Source organism: Oncorhynchus keta, chromosome 10 (assembly GCF_023373465.1).
Source record: "Oncorhynchus keta strain PuntledgeMale-10-30-2019 chromosome 10, Oket_V2, whole genome shotgun sequence".
Taxonomy (NCBI): Eukaryota; Metazoa; Chordata; class Actinopteri; order Salmoniformes; family Salmonidae; genus Oncorhynchus; species Oncorhynchus keta.
Genome location: NC_068430.1, coordinates 34,369,074 through 34,382,032, shown reverse-complemented (window position 1 = coordinate 34,382,032; position 12,959 = coordinate 34,369,074). Strand labels below are relative to the sequence as shown.

The 12,959-nt window shown below is 42.6% G+C and overlaps 1 long non-coding RNA gene across 2 annotated transcripts; it reads left to right on the top strand.

The window, feature by feature from the left end:
• Window positions 1-7,099: 7,099 nt before the first annotated feature.
• Window positions 7,100-9,449, top strand: LOC127932207 (uncharacterized). Of its 2 annotated transcripts, none has more exons than XR_008144536.1 (3): window positions 7,100-7,244; window positions 7,620-7,835; window positions 9,395-9,449. It is a non-coding gene; the product is annotated as an uncharacterized LOC127932207 (long non-coding RNA). The 2 variants fall into 2 exon arrangements; XR_008144537.1 differs by having other exon boundaries at window positions 7,100-7,352; window positions 7,782-7,835.
• Window positions 9,450-12,959: the final 3,510 nt, after the last annotated feature.

Below are 12,959 nucleotides of genomic sequence, written 5' to 3'. Positions count from 1 at the left end.
CTTGTCTTCTTCTGTCCTCTCAAACTATTTTACTGTGTGCTCATCGCTCCATCTCCTGCCTCTGAATTCCTCTCACTCTACCCCCCCCCTTCATACCCCTTCCTTTCCTAATTTTCACTGTCATTGCAATGTCTCACTGGAATCCAAATATACATTGGGGTCAGTATACGCCAGTATACACCATTCAGTAAACATCAACTCCTTACCCCACTGAGAGAGAGGACGAGGTGGGCTGGGCTCATTGCAACATGCTAACCATACTCTCTTTGAGGACATATACAGTATGTCTTAACATAAACCACCTCCAGTATGTTTACCCCTTTCTCCATGTGGACTCATTCCACACTAGGGTTGAATATTTTCCCAGTATTTTGCAAATGTTCCATCCTGAGAATAATCCCTTTTCTCCCAGGTAACCCAGTATTTACCGCCAGAACTAGAAGTGTCATTCAAAAGCATTATAAAGCATAGACATAGGCGTGTCTGGATTTCATTTGAGATTTGGTCGAAAATTCTAACCTAATGCTGCCTGAGCCTGAGGAGCCATACATGAAATACATTTTATGAGCCCTACATTAAAGACATTTAATGATCCATACATAAAATACATTTTATGCCCAAAAAAGCCCAAATGAGTGTGCCGTTATCCAATACATATATGATATAGGCTACTGCACATTAAGCACAACATAAAAGCATAAAAGCCCATAGATGTAGCTCGCTATATGCTCTCTTGGGGAAATACATGAAACTAGCTGCAGAAGTGTCACGCACGTCAATAATGATTGGACCAAGATGCAGCGTGGTATGTTTCCATCCCTTTTATTTGGAAGAGAAGCTTAAAGAACAAAAACAATAAAGTGAACAAACAAAACGTGGCGCTCAAAGTAGTGCTCGCAGGCAACTATACCTAAACAAGATCCCACAAAGCACAACGGGGAAATGGCTACCTAAATATGTTCCCCAATCAGAAACAACGATAAATAGCTGCCTCTGATTGGGAACCATACCAGGCCAAAATAGACATATAATTCCCCTAGAGAACCCACCCTTAATCACACCCCGACCTAACCAACATAGAGAATAAACAGCTCTCTATGGTCAAGGCGTGACAAGAAGGCTAAGATTTTTGAGTGTGAACTGTATTACTGTACTATGTATTGTGTTATACTGCATTATATGGACTGGAATTAAAGCAACGATATTTGAGTGATCGGTTGTTTTAAAACTCTGCAGCTGCAAAAAAAGATGAAAATCTTTACAATTCAAAAATAAGGTGACCCCCCTAAAGCCAGATGGAGCTGGGTAAATTAGACGTGCATTTCGTCTGTATATTACTGTAGCATAGACTATGCTGCAGAAAATGCAGGCCTACCTGTCACAAGAAAGAAAAGTGACCACGATGAGATGATAGGTCTACACGTGTTGTGAACTGCGCTCTATACTGAGATGTGCTGTCTGTCCCCACCCTGAGCGTTGATGATTCCTCATGCAGAGGCCGTAGGAAAGACAGATTTAGATTGCATATCATTTAACAGTTACATTCCAAGCCATGCTGTTCACATGAATAATGTATTATCATTTACGGTTCCTCGCAGTTATTTACTTTATTTTGTGGCAATAAATCCTGGTAAATCTCCTGTTCTTCCTCTTCCTGTCTCTCTCTCAGTGATAAAAAAATAAATAAATAATAATAAATATGTACATGCAACTTATCGGGTGCAGCTCAGAAGAAAGTAGCGAATGTATCCGCAACTCTAGTATGCTCCCAAGGTGATGTAATCAGACACACAAAAAAGACAACGTTTCCATCTGAGTTGGATCATGATGACCTAACGAAGATCCAACTCGGATCGAAATGTTGTGTTTTTTGTGTGTCTGATTACATCACCAACGGAGCATACCAGAATTGCAGACATTCCTTTTCACTCTAAGTGATGACATCACATCGGCAGGCTGACTCGATGGCTGTCGTGTATGAACTCAATTTGGATGTCTAATCAACAGTTCTCTCCGTAGCTTAATTTAGAAACGCCTCCTACTCCCCACGGCCCACGGCCCATCCCTCTCGCTGACTATTATCTACGCCCGCCTCAAAGCAGTACCCTTCTCTTCATCTACTGCCTTCCATTGTGCTGTAGTAAGTACACAGCAAACAAACAGACAGCGCTGCTGTAGATAAACACTGTCCAAATACATCTCTGAAGTATCTTGTTCTTTTAGTTTGTTTCCTTACTCTGTGGAGTGAGTTTCCACCTGTCACTTCCACACAGTCAGAGAATGTGGTTTATTTCGTCCCAGCATGTGACTCCCTGTGCTGCATTGGTAGAAATACTTTATCGGCTTAAAACAGGAAATTGAAGCACATTTTTGTGAGGTGGAAAGGCAATATCTACCTGAGAGCTCTGTGTGGGTTAGAAAAAGGGCCTGGTTGCTGAAGTTAGTAGAGTAATGTTATTACATTAGTCTATAATTCCAAGGTATTCAAAGGAAATAACCAACAGGAAAACCTGCACTTAAATCAAGTCCAAGTGGGAGCCATCCATAATTTTTGTCGGACTCAATAACCTCAATAACTGAATAACCAAAACATGTATCTCTCTCTCTCTCTCCTCTGTAGAGTCATACTCGGCGGCGGGCAGTGAGGGCAGCATTACCCCATCCGTAGGCTCCATAGCCCCCCAGGCCTCGGGCAGCTCCAGACCCTGCTCTCCCTCCTCCCCAGGGGGATCGCGGCACTCTGTCAGTGCCCTGAAGAAATGGCTCACCATGCCCGTCTGCAAGCTGAGTGTGGGAGGAGGGGATGGGAAGGGAGTCAGGCAGGTCCACAGGCTGGATGGGAAGCAACCCTCTACCCATCTACCTCTCGGACAGGCCCTAGGAAGGCCCCTGGAGCAGGGGGAGAACTATACCATCCTCCCCTGCACTGATGGAGACCTGGTGAGGCTTCGCTATAGTATAATTGCCTTAATATTGCTGGACCCCAGGAAGAGTAGCTTCTGCCTTGGCAGCAGCTAATGGGGATCCATAATAAATACAAATACAAAATATAGCCTGGGAATCCACACAAGGGTTTTTATAAAACTGCAGTTTATGGTTTTAGTTATACATCACCTGTTCAGGACAAACTCCTGGCTCTACCAACGACAATATGCATTACGAAGTAACCAGAATATGTTAAGCGTGTTTGTGTGTGTTATGTTGTGTATGTTGTGTGATGTGCAGGGGTGGAATGATGGTCTGGTGAGTCCAGCAGCGTACTCTCCAGCACCCACCCTCTGCCATAGCTACCTATCTGACCTGCTGCAGAACAGGGACACACATAGTCTGGTAAGGAGTACACACACACACTACACACACACACACACACACACACACACACACGCACACACTCACACACACACACACACACACACACACACGCACACACACACACACACACACATTGAGCAGACAGTGGACACGTCTGCTCACCTGACCCACAGAGGAGGCAAAGGAGAATGGACCATAAATAGATGTAAAGTCAGAAACAACAAGTCTCTCCTCATGTAACCTGGGCAACAGCTTATTGATTAACGCAACAAAAAAATAGGAAATTAGAGCATGAACACAGAAACAGATCACATAAGCAATGCTAGAGTCATCAACCAAACCAGAGGAGAATTCTAATGTTTATCATACAAAACTATTTCTCCCACAAATACAATCTGGGAATGCTGTACAGTATATTCAGTATATTTGGCTCAACTTCACCCAAACCTTAACTTCCAAGAACAAATTTGCCTTGTGAATCATTGTACACATAAACACACACAAATACACACTCTCTCCCTCTATCTCTAAACAGGAGAAACCTGTCGACCACCTTCCCAGTAAGCAAAATTACATTTTAGGTGCTGAATGAAAGGTGAAAAGACATCCTTTCCAGACGTCGAAAATGCGTATTCTCCAGATGTCGAAAATACAGTACCAGTCAAAAGTTTGGACACACCTACTCATTCAAGGGTTTTCTTTATGTTTTACTATTTTCTACATTGTAGAATAATAGTGAAGACATCAAAACTATAAAATAACACATATGGAATTAGTAGGAGTGTGCAAAGCTGTCATTAAGGCTGGGTGGCTACTTTGAAAAAGCTCAAATATAAAATATATTTAGATTTGTTTAACACTTTTTCAGTTACTACATTATTCCATGTGTTATTTCATGATTTTGGTGTCTTCACTATTATTCTACAATGTAGAAAATAGTAAAAATAAAGAAAAACCCTTGAATGAGTAGGTGTGTCCAAACTTTTGACTGGTACTGTATGTATTTTACAGATGTTGAATTTTAGGTGTTGGATGAAAGTTGAAAATACTTATTTTTCAGTCATTTATTTCATGGCCAAATCGCAAATATATTCTCAATTAAGTAAAAATGATATCATAATCATTTTTCAAGCCTCTTAATACAGGTAAAAGGAGCCAACTAAAGATTGCAACAGAATATTTATTATTGCTCCCATTTGTCCCATGTACTTAAGTTTGTTTTTTCAGAAGCTTTAAAACTGACAGCGATGATGTGCGAAGTAGTCAAGTCCGCAGACTAAATCAACAGACCACTTCAACTACAATGACATACTCTGTAACTGTTACAGATTTATTTTCATGCTATGACTGTGATACAGTGGTTGAATGCACTGACTGTACTGTAAGTTGCTCAGGATAAGAGCGTCTACTGAATGACCGAAATGTAAGTGTAAAAATAAACCATTACAAAGTATGCTGTGTATTATTGTAATGAGCCCCGCCCCCAAACAAGTACACATTTTGGTTGGTGTCCAAGTCTGAAAAAATCATAGACTTCTAGGCTATGTTTCCCAAGTTTGAACATCACAGTACTGTACTGCACTGTTTAGTACAGTGGAGAACAGTACAGTACTGTATGGTACGGTACAGGACAGTAATTTAATTCAGTACAGTAGAGTACAGTGCAGTATTGTTTAATTCAGTAGAGTACAGTACAGTAGAGTTTAATTCAGTAGAGTAGAGTACAATACAGTTTAGTTCAGTAGAGTACATTAAAGTAAAGTAGGGTACAATACAGTACACCATACTTTATTTTTCTTTACTGTACTGTACTGTACTATATTCAACTTTTCTTTACCGTACTGTGTACTGTACTGTACTGTAATGTACTGTATTCTGTATGTTTGGACCGAATATAGGCCGGTCCGGACCAGACGTCTGTGGACATTGAAAGCAATGCCGGTCCAGACCGGACCAAACCTGAACCAATTATATATGTCTATGTTTGGGTCAAATATAGGCAAGTCGGACTGGACGTTTGTTGACGTTGAAATCAAGCCTGGTCCAAACTGCACCAAAAAAAGACAACCAAAAGACGTTGCCATCTGTAAATGCTTGGTGGGTTAAAACTAACCCACATAATGTTCTGAGAACCGTATGTTTCTTAGAGCTTGGTGAGAGAGTGGTTGTCCTATGGTTATTTTGCATACAACCTTCCCACAACATTCTGTAAGGGGTGCATGACAGTTGCTTCGCTTTGGAACATTCTCAACCATTCTCAGAACATTAATAAAACCTCCCACGAAAACTTTCAGGGAACCATAGTATAAAATTATCTGAACCACCATATAACTAAAAATGTACCATCCCAGAACAGGCAAAATGTTCACTTCAGTTCTAAGAACGTTCACATTTTAAAAAATATTTTTCCGGGCAGGAAATGTATATCTTCGTCTCCACAACCAATGGGAACCCAAAAACGTACATTCCCACAACTTCCAAGAAACCAAATGTGATAGCTGGGAAACAACCTTTAGAAAGCCATTCAATAGTGTCGGCTATTCCAGGCCGCATTTGGAAGTGATTAAGTAGCAAAGCTGCAGTCAGCCCCGGACAGCCTGTTGCCTCCACAGATTCACTGGAGAGCTGAAAACAGGGTCAGGGCTCGGGGTGAAGGACTGGAGGGGTGGGTGGAGTGGGGTTAGTAGAGTAGAGGTCCGTGGTAGACTATGGTGTGGGGGTTAGAGTAAGGGCCTACAGGGGTGCTGGGTAGAACAGGGGTAGGAAGCAGTCCTAGGGGCAGAGAGAGGAGGAGGGAGGAGAAGTGGGTAATTGTGGATAGAACAGAAACCAGGGAAGGCTGGCAGGCTGTCAAGGGAAGGGAAGAGGGAGGTAAAGGAGGACTGGAGCTCAGAATAGGGCATTTTGCATTAGTCTAGACCAGGCTTGGAGAGAATGGAGAATTCAGAGGAAGGAATTAGAGGAAATAGAGGGAGGCTTTAGGAAGTGATAGAGGGACTAGGCCAGGGCTAGAAATGTCTACTCATTCACTCCTTCCTCTTAACTTTTACCAGAACTCCACAGTTTACACAACGGCACATTCTGACCACTGAAACTCTCCATGACTCAGGAGGGTCAATAAATATGTAAATTCTTAGGGCTCTCATCACTGCCCTACCTTTACCTCCCCTCCACGGTCAGCAGAGACGTCACCGGGCTGAGCTGCCATGAATAGGCTGCTTCACTAGGTCCATCAGGAGCTCTGCCATCCCTTTAACACAGATTAGGTACTGGTGAATATACCTACTGTCTGTGAGCTGCCTGTCAGTGGTAACATTAGGATATGAGGAAGCATGAGCCAAATGCACTACGGACATTATGGACATCAGCGCCCATTTGTGTGTGTGTGTGTGTGTGTGTGTGTGTGTGTGTGTGTGTGTGTGTGTGTGTGTGTGTGTGTGTGTGTGTGTGTGTGTGTGTGTGTGTGTGTGTGTGTGTGTGTGTGTGTGTGTGTGTGTGTGTGTGTGTGTGTGTCAGTTTGGGATGTTTATCATGACTGGTCACTGAATAGGTGGAAGTGATGGAAGGAGGACTTTACCCAGCATTGAAAAACTGATTAAAGGAGAGAAAGAAAAGGAGAACATGGAGATGCCAGTTCATTGAGATAGAGTGAGAGGGCATGTGAGCCAACGTACGGGAGCATAAGGGAGGACGAAGGGGGACAGCACAAGGCCAGGAGAGAGAGAGTGCTTGTCCATAAACTGACTGAATGGGAGGATTAGTGTAGTAAGGTAGAGAGAGGGATTCTCAATAAACTGATTGAATGGGAGGATTAGTGTAGTAAGGTAGAGAGAGGGATTGTCCATAAACTGATTGAATGGGAGGATTAGTGTAGTAAGGTAGAGAGAGGGATTGTCCATAAACTGACTGAATGGGAGGATTAGTGTAGTAAGGTAGAGAGAGGGATTGTCCATAAACTGACTGAATGGGAGGATTAGTGTAGTAAGGTAGAGAGAGGGATTGTCCATAAACTGATTGAATGGGAGGATTAGTGTAGTAAGGTAGAGAGAGGGATTGTCCATAAACTGATTGAATGGGAGGATTAGTGTAGTAAGGTGTTGTCCATAAACTGATTGAATGGGAGGATTAGTGTAGTAAGGTAGAGAGAGGGATTGTCCATAAACTGATTGAATGGGAGGATTAGTGTAGTAAGGTAGAGAGAGGGATTGTCCATAAACTGATTGAATGGGAGGATTAGTGTAGTAAGGTAGATTAGAGTAAGGTAGATTGTCCATAAACTGATTGAATGGGAGGATTAGTGTAGTAAGGTAGAGAGAGGGATTGTCCATAAACTGATTGAATGGGAGGATTAGTGTAGTAAGGTAGAGAGAGGGATTGTCCATAAACTGATTGAATGGGAGGATTAGTGTAGTAAGGTAGAGAGAGGGATTGTCCATAAACTGATTGAATGGGAGGATTAGTGTAGTAAGGTAGAGAGAGAGATTGTCCATAAACTGATTGAATGGGAGGATTAGTGTAGTAAGGTAGAGAGAGGGATTGTCCATAAACTGACTGAATGGGAGGATTAGTGTAGTAAGGTAGAGAGAGGGATTGTCCATAAACTGACTGAATGGGAGGATTAGTGTAGTAAGGTAGAGAGAGGGATTGTCCATAAACTGATTGAATGGGAGGATTAGTGTAGTAAGGTAGAGAGGTAGAGATTGTCCATAAACTGATTGAATGGGAGGATTAGTGTAGTAAGGTAGAGAGAGGGATTGTCCATAAACTGACTGAATGGGAATGGGTAAGGTAGAGATTAGTGTCCAGACTGAATGGTAGAGAGGATTGTCCATAAACTGACTGAATGGGAGGATTAGTGTAGTAAGGTAGAGAGGGATTGTCCATAAACTGATTGAATGGGAGGATTAGTGTAGTAAGGTAGAGAGAGGATTGTCCATAAACTGATTGAATGGGAGGATTAGTGTAGTAAGGTAGAGAGAGGGATTGTCCATAAACTGATTGAATGGGAGGATTAGTGTAGTGGTAGTAAGGTTGTCCATAAACTGAGAGAGGAGTAAGGTAGATTGTCCATAAACTGATTGAATGGGAGGATTAGTGTAGTAAGGTAGAGAGAGGGATTGTCCATAAACTGATTGAATGGGAGGATTAGTGTATAAGGTAGAGAGAGGATTGTCCATAAACTGGTAGAGAGAGGGATTGTCCATAAACTGATTGAATGGGAGGATTAGTGTAGTAAGGTAGAGAGAGGGATTGTCCATAAACTGATTGAATGGGAGGATTAGTGTAGTAAGGTTGTCCAGATTGAATGGGAGGATTAGTGTAGAAGGTAGAGAGAGGGATTGTCCATAAACTGATTGAATGGGAGGATTAGTGTAGTAAGGTAGAGAGAGGGATTGTCCATAAACTGATTGAATGGGAGGATTAGTGTAGTAAGGTAGAGAGAGGGATTGTCCATAAACTGATTGAATGGGAGGATTAGTGTAGTAAGGTAGAGAGAGGGATTGTCCATAAACTGATTGAATGGGAGGATTAGTGTAGTAAGGTAGAGAGAGGGATTGTCCATAAACTGATTGAATGGGAGGATTAGTGTAGTAAGGTAGAGAGAGGGATTCTCCATAAACTGACTGAATGGGAGGATTAGTGTAGTAAGGTAGAGAGAGAGATTGTCCAGAAACTGACTGAATGGGAGGATTAGTGTAGTAAGGTAGAGAGAGAGATTGTCCAGAAACTGATTGAATGGGAGGATTAGTGTAGTAAGGTAGAGAGAGGGATTGTCCATAAACTGACTGAATGGGAGGATTAGTGTAGTAAGGTAGAGAGAGAGATTGTCCATAAACTGATTGAATGGGAGGATTAGTGTAGTAAGGTAGAGAGAGGGATTGTCCATAAACTGATTGAATGGGAGGATTAGTGTAGTAAGGTAGAGAGAGGGATTGTCCATAAACTGATTGAATGGGAGGATTAGTGTAGTAAGGTAGAGAGAGGGATTGTCCATAAACTGACTGAATGGGAGGATTAGTGTAGTAAGGTAGAGAGAGGGATTGTCCATAAACTGATTGAATGGGAGGATTAGTGTAGTAAGGTAGAGAGAGGGATTGTCCATAAACTGATTGAATGGGAGGATTAGTGTAGTAAGGTAGAGAGTCCAGATTCTCCATAAACTGACTGAATGGGAGGATTAGTGTAGTAAGGTAGAGAGAGAGATTGTCCAGAAACTGACTGAATGGGAGGATTAGTGTAGTAAGGTAGAGAGAGAGATTGTCCAGAAACTGGGATTGAATGGGAGGATTAGTGTAGTAAGGTAGAGAGAGGGATTGTCCATTGAATGGGAGGATTAGTGTAGTAAGGTAGAGAGATAAACTGGGGGATTGTCCATAAACTGACTGAATGGGAGGATTAGTGTAGTAAGGTAGAGAGAGGGATTCTCCATAAACTGACTGAATGGGAGGATTAGTGTAGTAAGGTAGAGAGAGAGATTGTCCAGAAACTGACTGAATGGGAGGATTAGTGTAGTAAGGTAGAGAGAGAGATTGTCCAGAAACTGATTGAATGGGAGGATTAGTGTAGTAAGGTAGAGAGAGGGATTGTCCATAAACTGACTGAATGGGAGGATTAGTGTAGTAAGGTAGAGAGAGAGATTGTCCATAAACTGATTGAATGGGAGGATTAGTGTAGTAAGGTAGAGAGAGGGATTGTCCATAAACTGATTGAATGGGAGGATTAGTGTAGTAAGGTAGAGAGAGGGATTGTCCATAAACTGACTGAATGGGAGGATTAGTGTAGTAAGGTAGAGAGAGGGATTGTCCATAAACTGATTGAATGGGAGGATTAGTGTAGTAAGGTAGAGAGAGAGATTGAGTGGTGGTGCAAATAAATACAGAGGCGGCTTAGAAACAAAAGATTATATTCTTATTCCTATTCTGAGATGACCCTGTGTATGAGGTGAAGACTCACTATTTCAGCCTGATATCACCTAGGCCAGTGTTTCCTAACTTGTAGCCCTACATCATGTTTCCATTGATCATCCTTGAGATGTTTCTACAACATGATTGGAGTCAACCTGTAGTAAATTCAATTGAGTAAACATGATTTGGAAATGCACACACCTTACGATATAAGGTCCCACAGTTGACAGTGCATGTCAGAGCAAAAACCACGCCATGAGGTCGAAAGCATTGTCCGTAGAACTCCGAGACAGGATTGTGTCGCGGCACAGATCTTGGGAAGTGCACCAAAACATTTCTGCAACATTGAAGGTCCCCAAGAACACAGGGGCCACAGTGGCCATTCTTAAATGGAAGAAGTTTGGAACCACCAAGACTCTTCCTGGAGCTGACCGCCCGGCCAAACTGAGCAATCGGGGGAGAAGGGCCTTGGTCAGGGAGGTGACCAGGAACCCGATGGTCACTCAAATCAAAACAAATAACAATTATAATATATATTTTTTAATAAAAAATATATAATTTTATTGGTCACAGAATTTTATTGGTTAGCAGATGTTAATGCGAGTGTAGCGAAATGCTTGTGCTTCTAGTTCTGACAATGCAGTAATAACCAACGAGTAATATAACCTAACAATTCCACAACTACTACCTTATACACACAAGTGTAAAGGGATAAAGAATATGTACATAAAGATATATGAATGAGTGATGGTACAGAACGGCATAGGCAAGATGCAGTAGATGGTATCGAGTACAGTATATACATATACATATGAGATGAGATGAGTAATGTAGGATATGTAAACAAAGTGGCATAGTTTAAAGTGGCTAGTGATACATGTATTACATAGAGATGGCAAGATGCAGTAGATGATATAGAGTATATTATATACATATACATATGAGATGAGTAATGCAGGGTATGTAAACATTATATTAAGTGGCATTGTTTAAAGTAGCTAGTGATACATTTATTACATCAAATGTTTTATTATTAAGTGGCTAGAGATTTGAGTCAGTATGTTTGCAGCAGCCACTCAATGTTAGTGATGGCTGTTTAACAGTCTGATGGCCTTGAGATAGAAGCTGTTTTTCAGTCTCTCAGTCCCAGCTTTGATGCACCTGTACTAACCTCGCCTTCTGGATGATTGCGGGGTGAACAGGCAGTGGCTCGGGTGGTTGTTGTCCTTGATGATCTTTCTTAGCCTTCCTGTGACATCAGGTGGTGTAGGTGTCCTGGAGGGCAGGTAGTTTGCCCCAAGTTTGTGAGTGTTTTTGGTGATAAGCCAAATGTCTTCAGCCTCCTGAGGTTCATCTCCTTTGTTTTGTTGATGTTGAGTGTGAGGTTATTTTCCTGACACCACAATCCGAGGGCCCTCACCTCCCTGTAGGCTGTCTCGTCGTTGTTGATAATCAAGCCTACCACTGTAGTGTCGTCTGCAAACTTGTTGATTGAGTTGGAGGCGTGCATGACCACGCAGTCATGGGTGAGCAGGGAGTACAGGAGAGGGAACACTCCTGAGAACACATCCTTGTGGGGCCCCAGTGTTGAGGATCAGCGGGGTGGAGATGTTGTTTCCCACCCTCACCAACTGGGGGCGGCCCATTTGAAAGTCCAGGACCCAGTTGCACAGGGCGGGGTCGAGACCCAGGGTCTCAAGCTTAATGACGAGTTTGGAGGGTACTATGGTGTTAAATGCTGAGCTGTAGTCGATGAACAGCATTCTTATATAGGTATTCCTCTTATCCAGATGGGTTTGGGCAGTGTGCAGTGTGATTGCGATTGCATCGTCTGTGGACCTATTGGGGCGGTATGCAAATTGGAGTGGGTCTAGGGTATCAGGTAGGGTGGAGTCTCTCAAAGCACTTCATGATGACGTAAGTGAGTGTTACGAGGCGATTGTCGTTTAGCTCAGTTACCTAAGCTTACTTGGGGACAGGAACAATAGTGGCCCTCAAAGCATGTGGGAACAGCAGACTGAGATAGGGATTGATTGAATATGCCAGTAAACACACCAGCCAGCTGGTCTGTGCATGCTCTGAGGACGCAGTATTGCGAGGGTTAACGCGTTTACATGTATTACTCACATTGGCTGTGGTGAATGAGAGACCGCAGGTTTTGGTAGCGTGCCGTGTCAGTGGCAATGTATTGTCCTCAAAGCGAGCAAAGAAGTTGTTTAGTTTGTGTGGGAGCAAGACATCAGGGTCCGCGACGGTGCTGGTTTTCTTTTTGTAGTCCGTGATTGACTGTAGACCCTGCCACATACCTCTTGTGTCTGAGCCATTGAATTGTGACTCTATAGACTCTAACACGCTTAGCATGTTTGATTGCCTTGCAGAGAGAATAGGTACACTGTTTGTATTCGGTCATGTTTCCAGTCACCTTGCCCCGATTAAAAGCAGTGGTTTGCGCTTTCAGTTTTGCGCGAATACTTCCATCAATCCAGGGTGTCTGGTTGGGGAAGGTTTTAATTGTCACCGTGGGCACAACATCACCGATGCACTTGCTAATAAACTCGCTCACCGAATCAATGTATACATCAATGTTGTTGTTCGACGCTATCCGGGAACATATCCCAGTCCACGTGATCGAAACAATCTTGAAGCGTGGAATCAGATTGGTTGGACCAGTGTTGAACAGACCTGAACACGAGCGTTTGCTGTTTTAGTTTCTGTCTATTTGCTGGGAGCAACAAAATGGAG